General features: G+C 43.7%; 1 protein-coding gene across 9 annotated transcripts in view; it reads left to right on the forward strand.

Annotated features, from left to right (window-relative positions):
• The first annotated feature begins 12,359 nt into the window (after nt 1-12,359).
• Nucleotides 12,360-25,663, forward strand: part of dennd4a (DENN domain containing 4A) — an 83,405-nt gene continuing 70,101 nt past the window's right edge. For 8 of the 9 annotated variants that reach the window (XM_033050522.1, XM_033050524.1, XM_033050530.1 and 5 more), the window contains exon 1: nt 12,373-12,531. The gene's annotated coding sequence lies outside the window, so the exon portion shown is untranslated. Of the gene's footprint in view, nt 12,532-25,663 lie in introns of all 9 variants that reach the window. The other variant, XM_033050526.1, reaches the window with a different exon arrangement.

Genomic DNA, 25,663 nt, shown 5'->3' on the forward strand with positions numbered 1-25,663 from the left:
AAAGCTGTAGCAGCTGGCTCAATGACAAGATAGCAAAAAAGCACAAATCACTTTTTCTGTTGATTCAGACATCAGTATGAAATCCAACATTAGGTCATGGAAGCATAACATTGTCTACAGCTTTTTTCCCCCCACAGATGCCTGCTTCTTAGGTGGAAATGCACAGGTAAATCCAAGTATTGGAAAAGGATTTAATTTCGGACCATACACGCAAACACTGCGCCATTGCACCGAGTGTGGTTACAAATGACTGTCAGTTAGAATTTGTTTGACTAGACACAATATCACCATATCCCAGAGGAGAAGCTAGGCATAAGATTGGATATAGTTTAACTGCTAAGGGAAAGTCAGGTAGGTGAACCGAGCAAGGATATACATTAGCAGGTAAAATGTAGAAACAAGGAGCTGCAGATGCTGGTTTACAAAATGTGCTGGAGTAATTCAGCAGGTCAGGCAGCATCTCTGCAAAACATGGATAGTGATATTTTGGATCGAGATCCTTCTTCACAGTCCATGAGCCTGAACATTATGAGCTCTAGATTCTGTGTAGCACTGGTTGCCCCTTAACTGCATTGATGCACAAATGGATCTTAGGATACAAGTCCATAGTTCAAACAAAGTGGCAACACAAGTAGATAGACGGTAAAGGAAGGGTACGGTATACAAAATCTAGTAATCCAAAATGTGTTTAATGTACAAAGTAATGTTGCAACTCCAAACAAATTCGGTTAAAAAAAAAATTTAAGCCATATTTTAATATTTTGTGTAGTTCTCCTCAGCACTTTACGGGATGTGGCAGCTTTGGAGGGGGTTAGAGTATATCAGTGCGGGCTTATTATTGTCAAGCATACTGAGATACGGTTAAAAAAAAAATTGAGCTATTGAGGCAACTAAGCAAGGACATCACGCAGTGCCTAAAGATAAAATAAACAGAGCAGGATACTATATTAGTAAGAATATTAGCTTAACTTGGACTGGTGTCTTTAGAGCAACCCAACAGATGTATGTAGAATTATGAGGGGCATTGATAGGGCAGGGAGAGTCTTTCTCAGGGTTAAAATGTAATATTTCTCATGGTTGAAATATCAAATATTAGAGGGCATAGCGTTGAGGCAAGATGTGGAAATGTAATGAAGATGACAAGGCAATAATTTTTTTTTTTTTTTAAATTTAAAAAAAAAAAAACAGAATGAAAGGTGCCTGGAACGCACAACTGACTGAAATGGTGAAAGCAGAAATGATAATGTTTAAGAAGCTTTAAGACAAACACATGAACAGGCAGATGTGTAGTTTAAATTGGCCTTATGGTCAGCATGGACAGAGGGCCGAGAAGGACTATTCCTCTGTTTTATATACTGCACTTCGCCCTGATGAGCTCACAAAAGACAAACAACTTCCATCTTTTATTGAGAAGCATTGCAAAACAGTATTTAGAAAGAATGTGTCAATTGAAGTCAGATCATATAATCAGCAAACTCTGTGGCCTATTGCATAAAAAGGAATGGTGAATTTGCTAAAGTGACAATGCAACCCAAGCCCATGACCAGATTGCTAAAGACAGCTGATTTTTAATAGACAGATTAATATTAAACAATCAAAATAAGACAACACAACAAGACCTCCAAATACATCAGCAGTGTACTCAAGAACATATCCCATCTCAATCTTGCACAGATCTTGAAGCCATGCACCATAAACCCAGTTCAGGTTAATGATCACATTTTGTCCAATTACAGATATGGTTGGATAATGCAAGTTTAAAATAACAAAAAGAGTGAAACATAGACATAGAAACATAGAAATTAGGTGCAGGAGTAGGCCATTCGGCCCTTCGAGCCTGCACCGCCATTCAATATGATCATGGCTGATCATCCAACTCAGAAACCCGTACCTGCCTTCTCTCCATACCCTCTGATCCCCTTAGCCACAAGGGCCACATCTAACTCCCTCTTAAATATAGCCAATGAACTGGCCTCGACTACCCTCTGTGGCAGGGAGTTCCAGAGATTCACCACTCTGTGTGAAAAAAGTTCTTCTCATCTCGGTTTTAAAGGATTTCCCCCTTATCCTTAAGCTGTGACCCCTTGTCCTGGACTTCCCCAACATCGGGAGCAATCTTCCTGCATCTAGCCTGTCCAACCCCTTAAGAATTTTGTAAGTTTCTATAAGATCCCCTCTCAATCTCCTAAATTCTAGAGAGTATAAACCAAGTCTATCCAGTCTTTCTTCATAAGACAGTCCCGACATCCCAGGAATCAGTCTGGTGAACCTTCTCTGCACTCCCTCTATGGCAATAATGTCCTTCCTCAGATTTGGAGACCAAAACTGTACGCAATACTCCAGGTGTGGTCTCACCAAGACCCTGTACAACTGCAGTAGAACCTCCCTGCTCCTATACTCAAATCCTTTTGCTATGAAAGCTAACATACCATTCGCTTTCTTCACTGCCTGCTGCACCTGCATGCCCACTTTCAATGACTGGTGTACCATGACACCCAGGTCTCGCTGCATCTCCCCTTTTCCTAGTCGGCCACCATTTAGATAATAGTCTGCTTTCCTGTTTTTGCCACCAAAATGGATAACCTCACATTTATCCACATTATACTGCATCAGCCAAACATTTGCCCACTCACCCAGCCTATCCAAGTCACCTTGCAGTCTCCTAGCATCCTCCTCACAGCTAACACTGCCCCCCAGCTTAGTGTCATCCGCAAACTTGGAGATATTGCCTTCAATTCCCTCATCCAGATCATTAATATATATTGTAAATAGCTGGGGTCCCAGCACTGAGCCTTGCGGTACCCCACTAGTCACTGCCTGCCATTGTGAAAAGGACCCGTTTACTCCTACTCTTTGCTTCCTGTTTGCCAGCCAGTTCTCTATCCACATCAATACTGAACCCCCAATGCCGTGTGCTTTAAGTTTGTAAACTAATCTCTTATGTGGGACCTTGTCGAAAGCCTTCTGGAAGTCCAGATACACCACATCCACTGGTTCTCCCCTATCCACGCTACTAGTTACATCCTCGAAAAATTCTATAAGATTCGTCAGACATGATTTACCTTTTGTAAATCCATGCTGACTTTGTCCAATGATTTCACCACTTTCCAAATGTGCTGCTATCTCATCTTTAATAACTGACTCTAGCAGTTTCCCCACTACCGATGTTAGACTAACTGGTCTGTAATTCCCAGTTTTCTCTCTCCCTCCCTTCTTAAAAAGTGGGGTTACGTTTGCTACCCGCCAATCCTCAGGAACTACTCCAGAATCTAAAGAGTTTTGAAAGATTATTACTAATGCATCCACTATTTCTGGAGCTACTTCCTTAAGTACTCTGGGATGCAGCCTATCTGGCCCTGGGGATTTATCGGCCTTTAATCCATTTAATTTACCCAACACCACTTCCCGGCTAACCTGGATTTCACTCAATTCCTCCAACTCCTTTGACCCGCGGTTCCCTGCTATTTCCGGCAGATTATTTATGTCTTCCTTAGTGAAGACGGAACCAAAGTAGTTATTCAATTGGTCCGCCATATCCTTGTTCCCCATGATCAACTCACCCGTTTCTGACTGCAAGGGACCTACATTTGTTTTAACTAATCTCTTTCTTTTCACATATCTATAAAAACTTTTACAGTCAGTTTTTATGTTCCCTGCCAGTTTTCTTTCATAATCTATTTTTCCTTTCCTAATTAAGCCCTTTGTCCTCCTCTGCTGATCTCTGAATTTCTCCCAGTCCTCCGGTATGCTGCCTTTTCTGGCTAATTTGTACGCATCATCCTTCGCTGTGCTTTTAGTAAAGCAGCTGTTGGTTGCATTAAAAATTAAACAACTGCTTACTTCATCACATCTCTCCTGCTCAACAGCAGTTACAATAAACCTAACAGGCAAACATTTTCGTTCAGTTGTATAGAAAGAGGTGGCCATTCAGCCCTTGGAGTCCGCTTTGTCATTCACCACAATAATGGCTGATCATTTACTTCAGTACTACTTTCCTGCGCTATCCCCATATCCTTTAATTCCATACATTTAAAATATAACAACCTGCCCTAAATATACTTTTCACCTGTGCCCCCACATCCTCCTTGGGCATGGGGTTCCAAAGACTCTTGGTGAAGAGGAACCCCGTTATCTCTCAAATGATTGACCCTTTCCTTAGAAACTGTGACCACTGATTCTAAAATCTATCAATTCCATATCACCCTGTTAAACACCTTCAGAGTTTGAAATATTGCAATTAAATCACCCATTATTCTTCCAAAAGCTTGAGAGTCGAGATCCCAGTTTGCTTAATCCCACTTGACGTTTCAAACTCTCCAGTCTTAGACTCATGCTGATGTACTGCACTCCCTCTATCACAAATACAAAGCAAAGTTGGGGTAGGATATATAGTAACTGGTAGGGTGCTAAGGGCATTAATGAACAGAGAGATATACGAGTCCAAGCCCATAGTTTCCCTTAAAGGACCAAAACAGGTGGACATAGGGTGGTAAAGGCTTGCTGCACTTGGACTGTTGTGTGTAGTTCTAGTCACCACACAATAGGACATGATTGCTCTGGAAAGAGTAAAGAGGAGATTTACCAGAATCTTGCCCAGATGAGATGCCTTCGGTTATAGGGAGAGATTGGATAGGCTGGGTGTGCAGGAATGAACAACAGATGCTGGTTTAAATTGTAGACACAAAATGCTGGAGTAACTCAGCGGGACAGGCAACATCTCTGGAAAGAAGGAATGGGTGACATTTCGGTCACTTCCCTTCTTCAGACTGATGTCAGGGAAATGGGCAGTACAGAGATAAAATGTAGTCAGAGACAGCAAGACTGGTAGGAGAACTGGGAAGGGGATGGAGAGAGAGGAAAAGCAAGGGCTACTTGAAGTTAGAGGTCAATGTTCATACCACTGGGGTGCAAGCCACCCAAGCGAAATGTGGGCTGCTGGGCCTCACTCTGACAATGGAGGAGGCCCAGGACAGAAAGGTCAGTGTGGGAATGGGAGGGGGAGTGTTGAGCAGCTGGCAGATCAGGTAGATTTAGATCAGCTTTTGAAATTGGGCGATATTCTTACGTCATTGCCAGGAGGGGGAGGGACTCCAGTGGTCGAGGCGCGAGTTGGGATTGGACAGACTCGCTGTCAATCATCCATCCACCACCCGGTGAGTGCAGGCGGCCTCTGGCGCCCCCAGCGGCGGTGCCCGAGCATGACTGGCAGGAGAGGTGTGGCCCCGCCCCCACGCCGTCTTTTGGTGGCTCCTCCCCTGCCGCAAGCCACGCCCCTCAGTGCACGGAGGCTTCGCCGAAGCCCCGCCCCTCGTCGTAGGCCCCGCCACTCGTCGTAGGCCACGCCCCTTGTCATATGCCCCGCCCCAGAGGCCCCGCCCACCCCGTGGTCAAGGTGACGCAAGAGACCGGTCCCGGAGACGTCATCTCTCTATTCCCTTTGTAGATGCCGCCTGACCCGTTTAATTGCTCCAGCATCGACACAAAAAGCTGGAGTAACTCAGCGGGACAGGAATGGGTGACGTTTCGGGTCGTGCCTATCTTGTGTCTATCTTCTCTTTAAACCAGCATCAGCAGTTCCTTCTTGCACACTAATTCCTCCCGCATGTTGTTTCTTGTTGTGACCAAATCTTATAGAAACTTACAAAATTCTTAAGGGGTTGGACAGGCTAGATGCAGGAAGATTGCTCCCGATGTTGGGGAAGTCCAGGACAAGGGGTCACAGCTTAAGAATAAGGGGGAAATCCTTTAAAACCGAGATGAGAAGAACTTTTTTCACACAGAGAGTGGTGAATCTCTGGAACTCCCTGCCACAGAGGGTAGTCGAGGCCAGTTCATTGGCTATATTTAAGAGGGAGTTAGATGTGGCCCTTGTGGCTAAGGGGATCAGAGGGTATGGAGAGAAGGCAGGTACGGGATACTGAGTTGGATGATCAGCCATGATCATATTGAATGGCGGTGCAGGCTCGAAGGGCCGAATGGCCTACTCCTGCACCTAATTTCTATGTTTCTAAGATAATAGAGCGGAGCCCTTTGGTTGGTACTGCCCTGAACCCAGCTGCGCACAGTGTCCGGTGAACCCACCTCCACTCCTGGGCTCGCACCTTCAGCCTGGTTCCGACAATTCTTGGCGGGTCCAAAGCTGCACCAAGGCCTCCAGGCGTGTCGGCTGCTCGTTGCCCCGAGTCCCAGCACCTTCCCTGTCCTGTCTGTGCACGTTTACACTTCTATACCACCCACCGCATCCTTTCAGAATCTCCCGTTCATCTCCGACTAGTTTCAATGTCCTCCTAATTAATTTTACTGTTTGTAGGCCTCGTTGTCAACTTCCCCTCAGCCAACAATGAACCATTCTACATTTCCTTGATCACCGTCTGCTTTGATCTGTCGTTTTCGCACCTTACATTCTCTCTGTACCCTTCCATTTCTTAGTTCCTCTTGCCCCCGACTCTGTCTGAAGAAGGGTCTCCACCCAAAACCTCACCTAATCCTTCTCTCTAGAGATGCTATCTGTCCCGATGAGTTACTCCAACATTTAGTGTCCACCGTTCATTGAAGTTTTGTCACTGAGGTCATGTGCGAAACTGTTGTAACTCCGATCAGATGGAGACCACAGCAGTATAAAAAAGTCCATTCAGCCCCTCTTAACCCGTGTCCAATGAGCCACATCTAATTGCCGTATATCGTGGTTTGCCTTAGATAATTATTTATTGCTCATTGGAACCTACTGATGTAGAGAAAAGCAATTTGCGTTGAACAATAAGATCTCAATGCTGTAACCTCTTCATAGGTTTTAATTACAATTGCCCGAGTTGAATGGATAACTTTAATGGATTTAAAATTAATTTAACAACCTCTTGTGATCAATAGCATTGAAATTATAATGAAACTGCCAGTATTCACTGTAGGTACACAAAATTGCTGGGGAAACTCAGCGGGTGCAGCAGCATCTATGGAGCGAAGGAAATAGGCGACGTTTCGGGCCGAAACCCTTCTTCAGGCCGTACTGTATATTGATATTTGATAAAAAAAACATGCCCTTAAATCACAGAGTTTCGGGTCTAAGTGTGCTCCAACACCAGAACCTGTGTTGCGCCAACAATTAATCTAAAGGTTTGCTATTGAAATGCAAGTAAACTCATCAGAAGAAAGTTATTCAAAAATCTGCTCTCTGGTATTCAAGCAGATTTTGCACCTGCAGCTTAATTTTAATCTGTTGGAAATTTGTATAATTATAATATATTTTTTAAATCCTACTCTTCCTATCTCCATTATATCTTAATCCAATATTTTTACTTCTCTTTGTTTAATCCATAATTGTAAATGAAATGGCCTATAATGCTAATTCATAAACAGTCATAGATTTGTACTGCATAGAAAAGGGCCCTTTAGCCCATCATGGCCATGCTAACTTTTTAATCCATCTACACAACTCCCATTGTGGGGGAGGGGGTATGTGGCGGGGGGTGATGTGTATGTGGGCGGGAGGGGTGCGGGAGGGGGGGGGGGGATGAGGGATGTGGAAGACGGGTGTGTGTGTGTGGGAGGGAGTGGGTGTGTGTGAGTGGGAGGGGGGTGTGTGTGTGTGTGGGAGGGGGTGTGTGTGTGTGTATGGGGTGTGTGTTTGTGGGGGGGAGGGGTGTGCGGGCGGAGGGGTTGTGGGGTGTGTGAGCGGGGGGAGGGGTGGGGGTGCATGGTGTGGGGGGCGGGCGGAGTTTGTGGGGTGAGGAGTGGGTGTGGGCGGCAGTGGGTGTGTGGTGGGAGGGTGGGTGTGGGGGGCAGGGTGGGAGTGTGTTTTAAGAGATCAAACAATGGCTTTCAAAGAGAAAGTGGGCAGGAATTCGACAGAAAACATTGACAGCCCTGTAGAACTGATGTGTGCCTGCAGAGGGTGCTATCAGTTAATCAGGCGTGGAGGATATCAGAGTAAATACAGGTTGGCTGCAAATTCAGTTCAAGAGGTCAAAGCATTCAGGAGAATTTGTGCCTGGTTATCTTTTCAACAACATCTGTCTCAGTGTTCTTGCATCTGAGGCAGATGTTTGTAGGTTCAATCCCATGCCAGGGACCTAAGCCCAATAACCTCGGCTGGCACTCTTTATTAGTGAAGGACTGCTGCTTTTGGAGGGGCAGTCTGGCAGAGGGCTCTGTCGAGGGAGCATAGTACTGTTGGAGGAACAGTACTGGGGAGATATAACATTGTTAGGGGGGCAAAACTGAGAGAGGGCTGGAGTGAGAGAGGATTATACTGCTAGAGGACCAGTACTGAAGAAGGTTATGTAATGTGAATTGGACAGTACTGAGCGAGTGTTGCATTGCTGTAGTGGCAGTGCTGAGGGAATTCAGCACAGTGGGTGGAACAGTGCTGAGGGAGTGCCAGCCCACAAAACGACCACCGCTGCAGGACTGCCATAATGTCGGAGGGACAGTACTGCTATCCAGTCTTGGTAACATCCTATTGAATCTTTTCTGCACCTTCCTGTAGCGTGGCAACCGGAACTGTACTTCCAGGTGCGGTCTCTCTAACGTTTTCCACAGCTGTAATATGACATCCCAATTGTGTACTCATTGGCCCATCTGATGAAGGCAAGCATGCCATATGCCCTCTCTACCACATTGACTATCTGTGTTGCTCCCTTTAGGGAACTATGCACTAGTACCCCAGGTCTCTCAGCTCTGCAACACACCACACAGCCTCCTGTGTGGGGTAGCACAGCATGCAGTTGATAGAACCGCTGCCTTACAGCGCCAGAGATCCAGGTTTGATCCTGACCTTCAGTTCTGTCAGGTGTGGAGTTTGCACGCTCTCCCTGTGACCATGTGGGTTTCCTCAAGGTGCTCTAGTTTCCTCCCATATCCAAAGTTTTTATTAAGTTATTTAGCTTCTGCAAATTGCCCCTCGTGTATAGGAGGTGGATGCAAAAGTGGGACGACATCGAACTAGTATGAACAGGTGATTGAGGTCAACATGAACTCGATGGGCCAAACGGCCTGTTTCCATGCTCTATCTTTCAATCATTCAATTCTCTGTGTACGTCCTTCCCTGGTTTAACGTCCTAAAATGCATTACTTTGCAGTTGTCTGAGTTAAATTTCATCTGCTATTCCTTGCCCAGTTGAACTAGATTTTGTTGTAACCTCAGACAACCTTCTGCACTGTTCACCATATCACCACTTTTGCTGTGATCCACAAACTTGGTAAGCATGCCACCTACATTCTCATCCAAATCATCAATATATATGATATATGAAGCACGGTGTCCAAATATCGAATTCTGAAATCCAAATTCAAAGCAGTCAGTAGGAAGTGAGTTGAAGAATTAATATAATAAGACTAGACTAAGGGGGACCTGTTGGGTCCCAGCATCACACGGGAGGGCTGGTCCCCCAACGCAATATTCCACCTCTCCACCAATTCCAATATTGGTGGTCGGAGGGGGGGGAATTCTGGAGCGCTAGTATGGGTGTGGGCTGAAGGGACTGGTTTCCAGAGGACTAGTATGGACATTGTGGGCCGAATGGATTATTGGGCTGGCGGCTCAGTCACTCAAGCCTGTTGTGCTAGCAGCTCACTTACTCATGGCTGGTGGGCTGGCAGTTGACTCATGTCTATTCCTTGAAATTCCATTTCAAGCAGGGTGCAGGGCCACCAAATTCAAGTGCAGTTTCATACCATTTCAAGCAGGGTGCAAGGCCACTAAAGACAACGAGTCGTGACCTCTCCTCCATCTTGCAGCGACTGAGCCACTCGCACACTTCTGGGTTTTATAGTCCCTCCCACCAGAAGGGTCGTGGCCTTCATGGCGTGATTGACAGGAGAGAGAATCTCAACATTTTTTAAACACTAATAACTCTTTTATTTTTCATCAATGGTAAAAATCCTCGGCACCTGATGAGCAGAGGAGAGGAGCAAGATGGCCAAAAATCACAGCCGTACATGGTAGTGTTTTTTCTAAAATCAATATAAAGCGCAAACAGGAAGTGGTCAAGATTAGACTTTTAATTATATATCTAAAAGGCAAGGCAACTTTAATAAGGCAAGGGAACTTTAATTAGGCAAGGCAACTTTAATTAGGCACACAGCTTTAGCATTTCCAAACCAAAGGCAACACCGCTTTAGCATTTCCAAACTATTTTCAAACCACATTAAGGGCACTGACAGGTCAATAAAACCACTCACAGTTTAGTAGACATGTGTTCAGTATTATTCACAGCTCAGACTGAGAGACATGACCCTCTCGCTCCCCCATCTTGCAGAGACTGACTGAGGCACTCAACATTTCTGGGTTTTATAGTCCCTCCGGAAGGGGTGTGGCCTTCAGGAGAGAGAATCTCAACATTTTTTAAACACTAATAACTCTTTTATTTTTCATCGATGGGAAAAATCCCCTTGTCCTACGCAGCGGAGGGGGACTCTGAGTATGATGGCCAAAAATCACAACCGTAAGTGGCAGCGATTTTTCTAAAATCAATATACAGAACAACAGGAAGTGGTCAAGATCAGACTTTTAGTAATATAGAAGATAGATAACAAAGCAACCCAATTTGCAATTCTGCAAATCTTCAGGGTACTGAATAGAGGGAATCATCGATTTATATTCTCCATGTCAATTTTCTCTTACACAGTTCTTCCTACTCCCCACTTATACTAAAATGCATGTAAGCCAGCCCAAGTACGATCTATACATGTTTAAGAAGGAACTGCAGATGCTGGAAAATCGTAGACAAAAATGCTGGCGAAACTCAGCAGGTGAGTTTTACCCGCTGAGTTCTCCTGCATTTGTGTCTATGATCTATACATGTTTGTCTTTTCAAGCTGGGGAACCATCCCCAGTTTCTCCAGCTGCTCTTTCTCCTCTGCCTGAGATCAGGAGCTGGGAATTGAAGTGTAACCAGTCCCTTCAATTGCGTTCCAGTGCTGCAATCTGCCACACAGAGTAAGTCTGAAACACGGGCTGTCTCAGGCTGTAGAATGCTACAAGTCTGGTAAATGGTCCTGACCCGAAACATCACCTATCCATTTTCTCCAGAGATGTCGCCTGACCCACTGAGTTACTCCAGCTATTTGTATCTATCTTTTGCAAAATGTTACAGGTGGAATTCAGCTGTATGAGATTGTGTTTAATGGACACCACTGTGAGTTTGTGATCTCTTGGGGTTACATTTGCTCTGAGTATTCTCTTCAAGTCATAATGGCGCCATTGATTCCCTTAAGATGTGTGTGGTTGTTACTCAGGAAAACAAGCATCAGTCTGCATAATGTTTTGTCCATTGCTAATCATTATCTCATGTTGAATAGTTTTGAGACACAGTGAAATTCATTGCCACAGCCAGCTGTGGAGGCCAAGTCAATGGATATTTTTAAGGTGGAGATTGGCAGATTATTGATTAGGAAGGGTGTCTGGTGTTATGGGGTGAAGGCAGGATAATGGAGTTGGGAGGGAAAGATAGATCATCCATGATTGAATGACAGAGTGACTTGATGGACCAAATGGCCTATTTCTGCTCCAAGAACATATGTACACAGCCTATAAGGCAGGCATAGCATTAGCAGGGACTTCCGAGATGTTCGCATTCTCAGGGAACCCCTTTCCACCTTCTCATGTCTCATCAGTACCCTGCAGCTCCGCCCTTGCGCCCCCTCATCGCAATAGGGACAGAGTTCTGCTAGTCCTTACCTTTCACCTCATCAGCCGCCACATACAACACATAATCCTCCGACAGTTTTGCCACCTCCAACGGCATCCCACCAAGAGTCACATCTCCACATCTCCACCCCTTTCCACCTTCTCAGAGACTGTTCCCTCCTCAACCCCATGCGGAGGGAACTCATCCCTTCCCTCCCCAGGTACCAAGTCGCACCAGGTTCTCGTTCTCACCTAGCAAGCAGCTAACAATGACCTGTTTCTTTTATCATCGTTACTTTTTTGCATATCTTTTATTTATTTGTTCTATATCTCTACATCACTGTCTATATCTCTCGCTTCCCTTTCCCCTGACTAGTCTGAAGAAAGGTCTCGATAAGTCAAGTCAATTTTATTTCTATAGCACATTTAAAAACAACTCTCGTTGACCAAAGTGGTTTACATTAGTGCAGGTACTAACTTGCTACAAAGATCAACAATACATACATAAATACATACAGACAAATAAGTGTGCCACACGAAAGAACCGATTTTCTGCAGTACCTTATTTTAGAGCTACAAAAGACAGTCACAGAATACGTTTGAAATAGAGGAAAATAACCCATAAATATTCTCGCTAGCCTGCAAAATTGGTGGCCTCGAGCATTACATTTGGCTAGCGCTAGGACCCTGAGGCAGCAGCAGTTCAACTAAAGAGGCGGGGCCAGGTAGCGGCTTCACGGGCGCGCGCGTTGCCTTCACAACCAAGATGGCTGCCGGCAAGGAGCGGAGGACACTCGCGGGATCACTGCCAGCGGTCACCACTGATCATGAATGAAAATTACGCCCTGAGAACATTTGTGACATTGGTTCTTGTTTGGCGAAGGGCGAGGGGTGCTTCTCCGGCAACGGTGAGTGGCGTCGAGTTACCGGCGAGGAGATCACCGGCTCGCCTGTCAGAGCGCAGCCGGCCCGGCCAGGGCGCATGCGTAACTGGGGACAAAACCCAAACAGCCGGTTCCCGTTAACTGACAGGTTTGTGTGTGTGTGTGTGTGTCACTGTGTGTGTATGTGATTGGTGTGTGTGTGTGTGTGTGTGTGTCACTGTGTGTGTGTGTGTGATTGTGTGTGTCACTGTGTGTGTGTGTGTGTGTGATTGGTGTGTGTCACTGTGTGTGTGTGTGTCACTGTGTGTGTGTGATTGGTGTGTGTGATTGTGTGTGTGTGTCACTGTGTGTGTGTGTGTGATTGGTGTGTGTGTGTGATTGTGTGTGTCACTGTGTGTGTGTGTGTGTGATTGGTGTGTGTCACTGTGTGTGTGTGTGTCACTGTGTGTGTGTGATTGGTGTGTGTGATTGTGTGTGTGTGTCACTGTGTGTGTGTGTGTGATTGGTGTGTGTGTGTATCACTGTGTGTGTGATTGGTGTGTGTGATTGTGTGTGTGTGTCACTGTGTGTGTGTGTGTGATTGGTGTGTGTGTGTGTGTCACTGTGTGTGTGTGTGTCACTGTGTGTGTGATTGGTGTGTGTGTGTGTGATTGGTGTGTGTGAGAGAGAGAGAGAGCAGACACCCATTGTTGGCACCTTTGTTGGTGGGGGGAGATCCCCCAGTGCCTATCCGGGTTGTAGGTTGTGGGAGATCCCCTGGTATTTGCCCGGCTTGTGAGTTGGGGAAAGATCCCAGTGTCTGCCTGGTTTGTGGGTGGAAACAGATTCCCCAGAGTTGGTTTGGGGGTGGAGATCCCTTGTGGGTGGGCAGAGATCGCCTGTTGTTGGTCCGGTGTGCTGGGTTTATGAGGTAGGGCCCAGTTTTTCTCTGTTTTGGGTGAGGGAAGAGACCAGTGCCTACTTGGTTTCTCAGTGCTTGGCCTCTTTGTGGGCAGGGGGTAAGAGTGTCTCAGTACTTCCCATTTTTTAGGAGGATAGAAAACTTAATGTTTGCTGTGTTTTAAGGGAATGCCATTGGCCTGTTATGCAGTTTTGGGTTGAGGCAGCATTTGTTCTGGTTTACAGCTTGATGTGTTCACAGGATTGGAGAGAGAGGCTTGTCAAGTGTTGTGTGGCTTGTTTCTGAGTTGTTCTCTCTTTGCCAGAGAACTGTTATTCCTTGCACGTTTGGTGTGGGTTAGGGTCTTGGGTTGGTCCATGCAAATGCTTGCTGCCTGTTGGGTGGGGATGGAAGCGGGCCTGCCCTGCTCCTTGTAGGTGGTTGTGGTTGTTTCTGTTGCCATGAGGAAATGTGTTGCTGTTTGTTGTGGGTATGGAACAGGATCCCTTTGGAGATTGTATTCAATACTGAGTTAGAGTTTCTGGAGAGTATTCTATCCTTGGGCTAGTAGCGGGATAAATTATAGATGACAGTATTTATTATTTAACATATGTTATCTACATACTTAACATACCTGTTATCAACAGAGTGGAAACTCCATAGTAACAAATGAAATGCTAATTGAATGAGGTTATGATGAAAATAAATATTTTTAATTGGCGACTTGTTTCTAATTCCAGCCCAAAACGTGTTTAAAGACTGATGGATAGTTTTATGTGTATCTACTTGTCTTTGCATCATGCTCCATTTAAGATTGAACTAGATTTTCACAGGTTAGAATTCATGTTTCATATTAGTTAAACAAAGCATTGTAGATTCTATTTGAGGAATCACTTGCCACACAGTAACTGTGGTCTTGTACAGAATATTTAAAAGAGATTCATTTGGCATATGTAAAGGTAACAAGAACATGTATTGATTGTGACAAGCCCAAACATTGTTGGAAATTTATTCAGTTATAACACTTACATAGAGAAGTTCCTGCAGAAATTAGATGTGAGTCACATTAATGTGATTTTTAGAAGTCCAGATTCGTTCAGTCATTTCTGCATGCATTTGTCAACAGGGACTTTCTTAGGGTCCCATGGGGATTTAACATTGGCTCCATAGATCTTCATTTTGATATTGCCAGTTGGGATGTCACCAGGAAAGCACTTGAGCTCAAACATAAACACATTTTTTACAAAGTACTGTATGTTGAAGTTGTGTGGGAGCAAATGTCAATCTTGTTGTATGAAACAATGTTCTGCTGGAATAAATGGAAAGAAAGAAATGCTATTAATTGTCATATAAATGGGGTTAGGAATTGTTTGTGGAGAGGAAGATAGAGTTAACATTTTAGGTCAGTGAATTCTCAACAGTTCTGGTGAATTGTTTAGCCTAGATTATTAACTCTGTTTCTATCTCCAGATATGTTGTCTGACTTGCTGAGTACTCGCAATGTTTTCTGATTTTGTATCAAGTTTCAAGGATTTGTGGTCTTTTTCAGTGTTTTTCAATGGAGTTGAAGTTCATTCAGATTAAATAATGTGAGATTTGTTCACGAAAGGAGCATTGTATTGTGTACTCAAAGCATGTGATTGTTATGGTTGGGAAAAAGAACTTCTTGTTGCAGTGCAAGGTTGAGAATTTAAATTTTCATAAAGTATACATCTGAATTGCCTGATTCAGTGGATAACAAGTTATAAATTTGGATACTACTCTTGCTGTTAACATCAAGTTGTGTAAAATCATAGTGACTGGTCTAATGTATAAACCATAACCATTGAATCAAGAATTGAAAGCTTCATTTAAAAACCTAGCTTCATTTTTCTTGTATCATGCCTGCTAATTGGCAGATGGTTAAGAAAACCTAAATCCCGACACTGCTGCATGTTTTTGTTTGTTTCAAAGTGGGATATTGTTAAAAGAATTATTGCAGATTTCCATTGCACATTATTTTCTGTAAAGGAAACTTTAAGCAGTTTAAAATCTGTCGCTTCCATATTGGGCTATTTAGACAATAGACAATAGGTGCAGGAGTAGGCCATTTGGCCCTTCGAGCCAGCACTGCCATTCAATGTGATCATGGCTGATCATCCCCAATCAGTACCCCGTTCCTGCCTTCTCCCCATATCCCCTGACTCCGCTATTTTTAAGAGCCCTATCTAGCTCTCTCTTGAAAGCATCCAGAGAACCTGCCTCCACTGCCCTCTGAGGCAGAGAATTCCACAGACTCGCCACTCTCTGTGAGAAAAAGTGTTTCCTCGTCTTCGTTCTAAATGGCTTACTCCTTATTCTTAAACTGTGGCCCCTGGTTCTGGACTCCCTCAACATCGGGAACATGTTTCCTGCCTCTAGCCTGTCCAAGCCCTTAACAATCTTATATGTTTCAATGAGATACCCTCTCATCCTTCTAAACTCCAGAGTGTACAAGCCCAGCTGCTCCATTCTCTCAGCATATGACAGTCCGGCCATCCCGGGAATTAACCTTGTAAACCTACGCTGCACTCCCTCAATAGCAAGAATGTCCTTCCTCAAATTAGGGGACCAAAACTGCACACAATACTCCAGGTGTGGTCTCACTAGGGTTCTGTACAACTGCAGAAGGAGCTCTTTGCTCCTATATTCGATTCCTCTTGTTATAAAGGACAACATGCCATTCGCTTTCTTCACTGCCTGCTGTACCTGCATGCTTATTTTCATAGACTGATGTACAAGGCCCCCAGATCCCGTTGTGCTTTCCCTTTTCCCAACTTGACGCCATTTAGATAGTAATCTGCCTTCCTATTTTTGCTACAAAAGTGGATAACCTCACATTTATCCGCATTAAACTTCATCTGCCATGCTTCTGTCCACTCCCCCAACCTGTCCAAGTCACCCTGCATTCTCATAGCATCCTCCTCACAGTTCACACTGCCGCCCAGCTTTGTGTCATCTGCGAATTTGCTAATGTTACTTTGAATCCCTTTGAAATCATTGATGTATATTGTAAATAGCTGCGGTCCCAGCACAGAGCCTTGCGGTACCCCACTAGTCACTGCCTGCCATTCTGAAAGGGACCCGTTAAGCCCTACTCTTTGTTTCCTGTCTGCCAACCACTATCCATGTCAGCACTCTACCCCCAATTTCTCCAAAGATGCTGTAAACTGTTCAATGGTTGTTAGCTAATTTGCCTACTATAGAGGATTAAACCTTGAAGTTGGCTCACATTTATGTCTTAGACACTTACTGTGTAAATTGGGAAACAACTAGGATTCCACACTCATAATGCCATCCGTAAATAATCTCCAGTTGTAAAGAGCTTTTGTGTTTCTGCGTTGATATGTAAAATACTTGGAATTTAGATATGATGACAATTTTGTAGTTGTGTAGTTGAGATAATTGGGCAAGATATTTTAATACTTCCCATGTGTTGTATTCTGTGATTTCACCACTTCAGGAATAAAATGGGGTAATCTTTGAAGAATTAAATATTCTCAAATTAAGTTTCTGCATAAACTTTACAGTTATGTGGTCAATACTATAAATGTGAAAATTTAGCTAGCTGATGCATAAGTTTGTAATTCTGAAACAAGCAATGAATTGAATTGAATGCTGAGTTATGTTCACTATTGTTGATCGGTTATGGCTCTCTCTGTTCATAAACAGTATTTCCTAAGACACTTTAACTCTATTGCATTACTTCCCAGTGGAGTTTTAATTTAGTTTTAGTTCCCGTATGAGTGCAAAATTGCTGGAGGAGAGCCAGATAAGCAGGTGTTTAATTCCCTGTGCTAGCTTGTGATTGATTTCCAGGTGGTGAGATTGATAATTTACCTGACTTTTTGTCTCTGTTTATGTTGCTCTATCTTAGGAAACTTTCTGCCATACTACTAAACTTCCGTGAGCTCTGGAAACCTCTCCATTCCAATCATGTGATCATTTTCGCAAGATTATAACAACATTAAAAGCACTGTGATTACGCTACTGTTTTTAAGTTAAAAATTATAATTAAGCATCTGGATACTGTGAAGTCCCCAGCGGCTCTGAAATCACCTTTTATGGGATTGTATGTTGTCTGCAGAAATAACAGCTCTGCCTTATTTGTATAGCCAGGTACCAATCAGGAAGCTATTATAAAATGATTACAGGTTTATGCTTGTTACAAAACTGATAACATTGGTTTAAGCCCAAGTGCAATTGGTTTTGATTTGCTTAGATTTGGCACTGCACAGAGTACAACTTTATTGCAAACTCAAACCTTGTTTGAGGGTTACTCGGCAGATCTGTGATTTTGGATAACTGAATGACATCAAATAAAATGCATATAATGAAGCCATTCAGCCCTCTCTGGCTTTGTTAATTATGCTCACTTTGTCATATTTCCTTTTAATATAGAAGCCATTTGGTCCTTTGAGTCTCCATCATCTTTTGGAGCAATTCCATTAATCACATTCCTCCACTTATTTCCCAATGACCCATTCCTTTGTCCATCAACAACTGCAGATTCTCCTATTAACCAAATACAAGGGATAATTTTCAGTGGCCAATTAACCTGCCAACCAGCTTGTATTTTAGATGTGGAAAGAAATCAGAGCACTTGAAGGAAATACGTGGTTAGAGGGAAGAGCTCCACATGGACCACACCTGAGATCAGTGTCAGTGGGGGTGTGAGGTCACATCTCTAATTACCGTAAATTTGTCCTGCGTTACCCCAGTAGCATTTAACGCTTCATTTCAGAAATATTAGATTTTTCTTGATTCAAAATTATTTGTTTTAATCAGATTTCTGTGAATTCTGGCCCATGAATACCCACGCTTGGTGGTCTCTGACTCAGAGAATTAACGCTTCTGTATGGCTGGAAATAATTCTCAATTTGCGTTATGTTAATATCAAAGCAGTTTTCAAACACCATAGTTTTATGGTGTATTTTATAGTGAACAGGACTTAATCTCAGGCAGACATAAGTTGTTTATTGAGGCTAATGACCAGCACTGTTCACTTTTGTAGCTGTGCTATTGACCAACAGACATTTGGGGACAAAGAGCAAACATGAGAAGTGTAAATACATACGGCACCATTGTCTCCCCATCTCCCCAGGCCCGCAACCTTGGCGTGATCTTTGATTCCACCCTCTCCCTTGAGCCTCACATCCGCCATGTCATTAAAACCTCCTTCTTTCACCTCCGCAACATCGCCAAAATCAGACCCTCTCTCACACTTTCCGCTGCTGAAAGACTCATCCATGCCTTCATCTCCTCCCGACTGGACTACTGCAACTCACTTCTCCTTGGCATCAGCTCCACCTACATCAACCGACTCCAACTGGTCCAGAACGCAGCCGCCCGACTCATCACCCACACCAAATCCTGGCATCACATCACTCCAGTCCTCAAACAACTTCACTGGCTTCCCATCTCCCACCGGATCACCTACAAAATCCTGGTCCTCACCTACAAAGCCCTCCACCATTTGGCCCCCCCCATATCTCACTGACCCCCTCTCCCCCTACCAACCCTCACGGTCCCTCAGATCCACATCAGCCGGTCTCCTCTCCATCCACGTCCAACCTCCGCAGTTTTGGGGACAGAGCCTTCTCCAGGGCAGCTCCCAGGCTCTGGAACTCCCTCCCCCAACTGATCCGCAATTCCGTGTCCCTCACCATCTTCCAGTCCCGCCTCAAGACCCATCTCTTCACCTCTGCCTATCCTTAGCCCCACGTCCCCCTCCCTTTTCATCTGTGCTTGAATTGCCTCATATTGTGTTTTGAATTGAATTCTGTCTTTAATTTGTGTACTAGTCATGTCTCTACTATTTATTTCATTCTGCTTACATGTGTTTCCTCTACTTGCTAAATTTTTGTACGGTGTCCTTGAGACTCTTGAAAGGCGCCCATAAATGAAATTTATTATTATTATTATAAACATTTATTTCCCAAAACTACCCATTATAACATAAGATGCCATTATCTACTATAGATGAGGCTCTCACCAGGGTCTCTTCTATACCCCGTAACTCTGCTCTCACTCCCCATCCCCCCCCACTCGTAACAAGGGCAGTCCCCCTTGTCCTCACCTTTCACCCTACCAGCCGGCACATACAACAAATAATCCTCCGACATTTGCCACCTCCAACGGGATCCCACTGCTGGCCACATCTTCCCATCTCCTCCCCTGTCTGCTTTCCGCAGAGACCGTTCCCTCCGTAACTCCCTGGTCAATTCATCCCTTCCCACCCAAACCACCCCCTCTCCTGGCACTTTCCCTTGCAACTGCATGAAATGCTACACTTGTCGCTTTACCTCCCTTCTTGACTCCATTCAAGGACCCAAGCAGTCTTTCCAGGTGCGGCAGAAGTTCACCTGCACCTCCTGCAACCTCATCTATTGCATCCGCTGCTGTAGGTGTCATCTGCTCTACATCGGTGAGACCAAGCGTAGGCTTGGCAATCGCTTCGCCCAACACCTCCACTCGGTTCGCAATAACCAACTTGATCTTCCGGTGGTTCAGCAATTCAACTCCTCCTCCCATTCCGAATCCGACCTTACTGTCCTGGGCCTCCTCCACGGCCAGAGTGAGCCCCACCGTAAATTGGAGGAGCAGCACCTTGTATTTCGCTTGGGCAGTTTACACCCCAGCGGTATAAACATTGACTTCTCCAATTTCAGGTAGTCCCGGCTTTCTCCGCCCCTTCCGAGCTCTCCCTAAGCCCACTGTCTCCGCCTCTTCCTTTCTTCTTCCCGCCCCCACCCTCACATCAGTCTGAAGCAAAGATCCTATAGCGGAGCAAGATAGACCATTCCTTCTAAATGCAATGGGCTGACGTGTAGTACGGAGCGGAACGTGGGCCTTTTTTTCTATCCATTTCAGTGACCCGACCCGACTCGCAGTGTAATCAACGTTGTGGGGGAACTGGATTGGATAATTTGCTGTGGAATTAATTCAAGGGTGCTCATGTCAAGGCCAGAGACACAGCTGAGGAATCTTGAGAACTGTTCCTTCCAGTGAATGCGGATAGCATCTCGATCATCTTTGCTCTTTTCTGTCAGTGGGTTGGGCCCTAGGGTGTTTTTGCCATTGATGGATTTGATAGTGTTGAGGAATCTATGAGTGTCATGGGATTAGTGTGTTGCTAAACCCACCACCTGTTCATTAGGTCAGAATTTTTCTGTTAGACTTCAGGTGCCCATAGAGCTGTTATATTTCCCTTGAGGAGTTTGGACTTTCCCAATCCAAGAGTGCCTTAGTGCCATGTGTTTACAATTAATTATTTTCCCAGTCGCATGGATATTTTATCCATCCAGCCCTGGTTTTTACTGGTGTTTATTCACCCGTTCCAATTATACTAAACTTTGGTCATGTGGACACTCAGCAATTCTTGTTGATTGCGATTGACCTAATACGAAAAAACCACAGATATGGTAACTCACTAATAACCATGACATGTAAATAACCATTATTCAGTAATAGAGAGGTGTGCGACATGGATAATGCAAGTGCATTAAATAATATTTAAAGGAGTCTAAGAAACAATATTACTAACAATAAGCTTCAATTTACTTGAAAGCATTGATACTATAATTCGCTCTAACTACAGTGAATGCATTGCATTTCAATTGCAGTGAATGCATTATGACTTTTTCTTTGCTACTTTCTTTGTACTTTCTAGAAGCTTTACAGAGGTTTGCATTCAAATCTAGTGTGGTTAATTTGCAAACCAGTAAAATAGCTGCTGGTTAATCAAAAGTCCACTATTTGGAAATGAACAGTTTAAAAGGATGTGGGAAGGAGATGAAAAATAGTTTTGAGTAGTTAAGGAGCTGGCTTAAGGAATTATTCACATGATTTCATTGAGCATGCTCTTTAGTTTATTTCAATTATTGTGCTTATCCCTCGAGAATTTATCCGTGCAAGTTTTATCATCTTTTGATATTACTCAGCACTTGCTAACAATTGCATCATCTGTTTAGTCCCCTTACGAAAGAGGAAAGATGGTTGCTTTTTACAAAAATGGAAGTGAGCTCTGTATATTGTGCAAGATAACAGCAGATCAGGAAGTGTTTTGACATAATTAAAGCCTTTCTGATTTTGTATGTGTGTTTACTGCCTTAAAATATACTTTAAAATTTCAGTGCTTACTATTTATTCCCTTACTATTTCCCTTGGAAATTTATTGTACAGTTGTTACATGCCATGTAATTGTACAATATGGGGATGAACCTATATGCATTATGTGGCCTCATTGAGTTTATCTGATTGTTCTTTTAGTTCAGCTTAAATATTTTGTCATCTCAAAAAAGGATGATCTTATTTTTGGATTGTCATCGTCTTTTTGAAGGTTTCTCTGCAAATTTAAACAGAATACATTTAAACAGAATACATATAAAGTGTAAGTGTATATTATATATCACGAGGAATTCAATTGCGATCATAGCTGGCTGCCCAATGGTGATCCATTATACAAGTTGATGGATGAGGTTGGTTGTTGAACAAAGGTCTACAACACTTGTATACAAGTGATGTTTGCTATAAACGAGTACGAGTCAGCACTACCACATTTAATTAAGAGTGAGGTCTTGCACCATTTCCTCTTGCTCATGTGGCTGAGCATATGTCCTGCTCCTCTTTTATAATTGTGTGAGAGAAGTCTATGTTGGCTCTGAATTTTCCCAACTGTCCACATCAAAATAAATCCATGGAAATTCTCAACACTGGTGCTCCATAAGGCTGCTCTCTCAGCTCCTTACTATAGTCTATATACATTCATAGAAAGTGCATTGGTTATTTTTCTGCAAATCCAGCAAAAGATGTAAAATATCGATTTATATCAATTTTATTGGGGTAAGAAATGATTTTATGTCCACTGTTAGATTTTGATTTGGTAGACATCATGCTTTCACAATCCAAACATTGTTTGGATTGATCAACTGAGAGCTCAGCTAACGTTGCCAGCTGCTGCATAGATGGATAACCTTAGGAAACAATAGCCATCTCCTTTGGAAACAAGGTGTTTTTAAGGGTTCCATAGAAGGTACCCAAGTTTTCCAATTCTACTGCTCGTGGTAACAATCACAAATACATTGCAATTTTGAGGAGAATTGTAAGAAACAATGGGGAGAGTCATTGGCAGCTATTGCAGATGGATTTGCCCATCTCTTTTCTTGAAGGTGGACATGATAATGGCAGCTCTGATGTACCCTTCAATTTTACACCTTTCCTTGGATAACATTATGAAGTTGAGACTAAAGTTCCTGTCTGCTACAATTCAGAACTATAGCAGGGATACCATTCTGTTGTAGGAATAAAGCATTTTAGATTTTCAGGGTGTTTCATAGGTAGCAGCAAGAGTGAACCAAATATTTAGCTATGGAGTCGAATAAACAATACATGGATGAAGATCAGAGTTCTGGTTGGTGTTCTTTGAAGTATTGCTGCTAATTGCTTGTCTGTCTTGTTAAGTTTATTTCAGTTCTTTGCTCTCAATGTGGTGGAGCATTGAGCAATTGGCTAGTGATAGCCTTGTCGTGGTTGTCAGCAAATCTCTGGATGTCATGTGCTCATTTTACTCGCCATCTGTTCTCTAGGCCAGATGTTTTTGTTGGATCTTGATGTTCAGTTGCCTGTACAGCTGTTTCTTCTCCCTTGGGGTGCGGTAGAACTTTCAATCCAGGAACACAATGTGTTTGCAGTTTAAAAAATTGCTGGATTTCCCGATAATTCTCATCCAAGCATGTTGTGTTGTTTTCCAGTCAAGAACCAATGAATCTTTTAACAGAGAGACTTCTGGACACTCTTGATGCTATGGCATTTCATGACTCTTGATGGTTGTCTGTGAGATAATATATAAGAAAAGCTATCTTTGCACTGTCCTTCACACTGAGTTTCTTGTAGTAGCATTTCTATTGTTTCTGTTGCTTCGATGCCAGTGATTGATGGAGATGTCAGAGTGGGATTAGATATCAAACCCACTCCATAAAGAAAGGCTTTCAGCCTCTGTTAGCTCTTCCAGGAGGTAGTGTATCAATGTTTGTTCATTGTGCTAGCAATTTCTTCCTCGTAGTGTCTCAGAAAAAAGCACCAGTGCTAATGTCAGTGAGAGTCTCCAAGCCCTTGACAGGGCAGATACGATTAGGACAGTGCATGAGGGAGCTGACTTTCCAGGTACCAAAGTTCATATTGTGGAGTGGGCTATTTGTGCGTGACTTCATTTAATATGGAACAGCTGGTACATGCCAGCTATCTTGTGGTCTTCACCCTGTTAAGCATTGATCCCATGGAAATACACATCGTCAATTGGACACCAGACTTTGCATGGATGTCAAAGCTCATCCACCTACACAAGTGCATATGCACACATGATTATATTCACACATGAATGTGCTCAACATCGATATGTCTTTCTTGCTTTCTCAACCATCTCTTTGACCTTATCCTTTGTCCTTGATCAAGAGGCAGTAAGAAATAGAGGGAGGAGTACAGCATTCGATCCTTTGTGCCTTCTGCATGATTCATTAAGATCATATCAGTCTTTTACCTTGGTATCACTTACCACTAGAGATTAAATGGGGTTTTTTAATCTACTAAATTTTATCTGGAATTAACATTTTGTTTAAAATGTGAATATTACCTCTCAGTCCCAATAATTTATTCTTAACACTTTTTGTACAATGTTAATTTCACTCGTATTGAGCTTGCAGTTCTCTATTTGGGGGAGATTTCTGTTGTCTTCCATAGATATTAAATAGAAAGAAAGTGCAGGCAAAGGGTTGGCATGGTTGAGGGGTTTCTTTCTTTGTTGTACAACGCTGACTTTAAGATAGGCATAAAAACCATTGTATTATAGTATCCTGAATTGTCTCAGTGACATAAAATGAGTTTCCACACACCAGAATTGCACGATCCTTATTGGAACTTGGCTTTCTCATACTTTTCAATCTACAATTTTAAAGGAATCTCAGCAAATTATCCGGATAACTAAAGAACATCAAGTAACAGGAATTGCCGCCTGTACAAGTTTAATATCGTGGAAAATTTTACTTTCATGGTAGTTTGACTTACGAGGAATGATTGACCAGGATTGTATTGGCTGGAGTTTGGAAGAGTTGAATTGGTGGGATGGGTCTTGATCAAAGCATGCAATATTATGAGAATGGGATGTAGAGTGGATATTTCTTCTTGTGGGAGAATCTAGCTCCAGTTTTCACTAAATCACAAAGTCACCAATTTAAGACAGATGGGGCAAATTTATCTCCTGAATATCATGGTAAAGGTTTCCTCAAAGGGCTGTGGAAGCAGTTTGTAGGGATAAGAGCAGGAGCGATGGCAGAGAGCCGTTACCATGCAATAAACCATCGGGTGATGCCCTGACCCTGGGCGTTCTGACAGTCCCTGAAGGGCGAGGCCGAAGCGTACAGGACGATTCCACAAAAGGATGAGTCATACTGGACGGGAACAGGCCCTTTGGCCCAACTTGCCCATGCCGAACAAGATGCCCCATCTAAGCTGGTCCTACCTGTCCTCGTTTGGCCCATATCCCTCAAACCTTTCATATCCACATAAACCGGGTGGCGCTATCAGCGATGGTAGCCTCGAAACGGTCTGTCTGTCTTTTCGTCTTTTTTAGTGTATATTAAAAGTATGTGTTAATGTTCTCTGGTTTGTTTTATGTGGGGGTGGGGGGATTGGGTGAAACTTTTTTTTCAATTTCATAACTTGCCGGAGATGGGATCTTATTTTTTTCCCCGGATCATATCTCTGGTGGCTCTGCGGCCTAACATCATGGAGCTGGCGGCCTTGCTCGAGACTGACTTTGTGCCCCACCACGGGGATGTGGGCTTACCATCGGAGCCTGCAATCCTTTGCCTGTGATCAACGCTCCAACTGCGGCCTGCAGATTCCAATATCGAGGAGCTCGCAGTCTCGGATAGAGACCGATGTCAGGAAGCTCCAAAGTAGCAAGAGGTTCGACTAGCCCCGACCCAGGGTCCAATCACCCGGCACGGGGACCTGCGAGCTCCTTAGATTCGGAAGCTTGATTGTCCGACGTGGAGGGCCTGACCGCCGGCTACGGGAGCCAAATTCGTCCTGTCAACGGAAGGCTCGAGGCCCCCGACTGCGGGAGAACAAAGAAGGGAATAGATTGAACTTTTTTTGCCTTCCATCACAATGATGAAATGTGGAGGAGACACTGTGATGGATGTTTATGTTAAAATGTATATTTTGTGTTTTGTTACTTTTTATTGGTACGACTGTATG

The sequence above is a fragment of the Amblyraja radiata genome, chromosome 34, assembly GCF_010909765.2.
Source record: "Amblyraja radiata isolate CabotCenter1 chromosome 34, sAmbRad1.1.pri, whole genome shotgun sequence".
NCBI classification, from domain to species: domain Eukaryota; kingdom Metazoa; phylum Chordata; class Chondrichthyes; order Rajiformes; family Rajidae; genus Amblyraja; species Amblyraja radiata.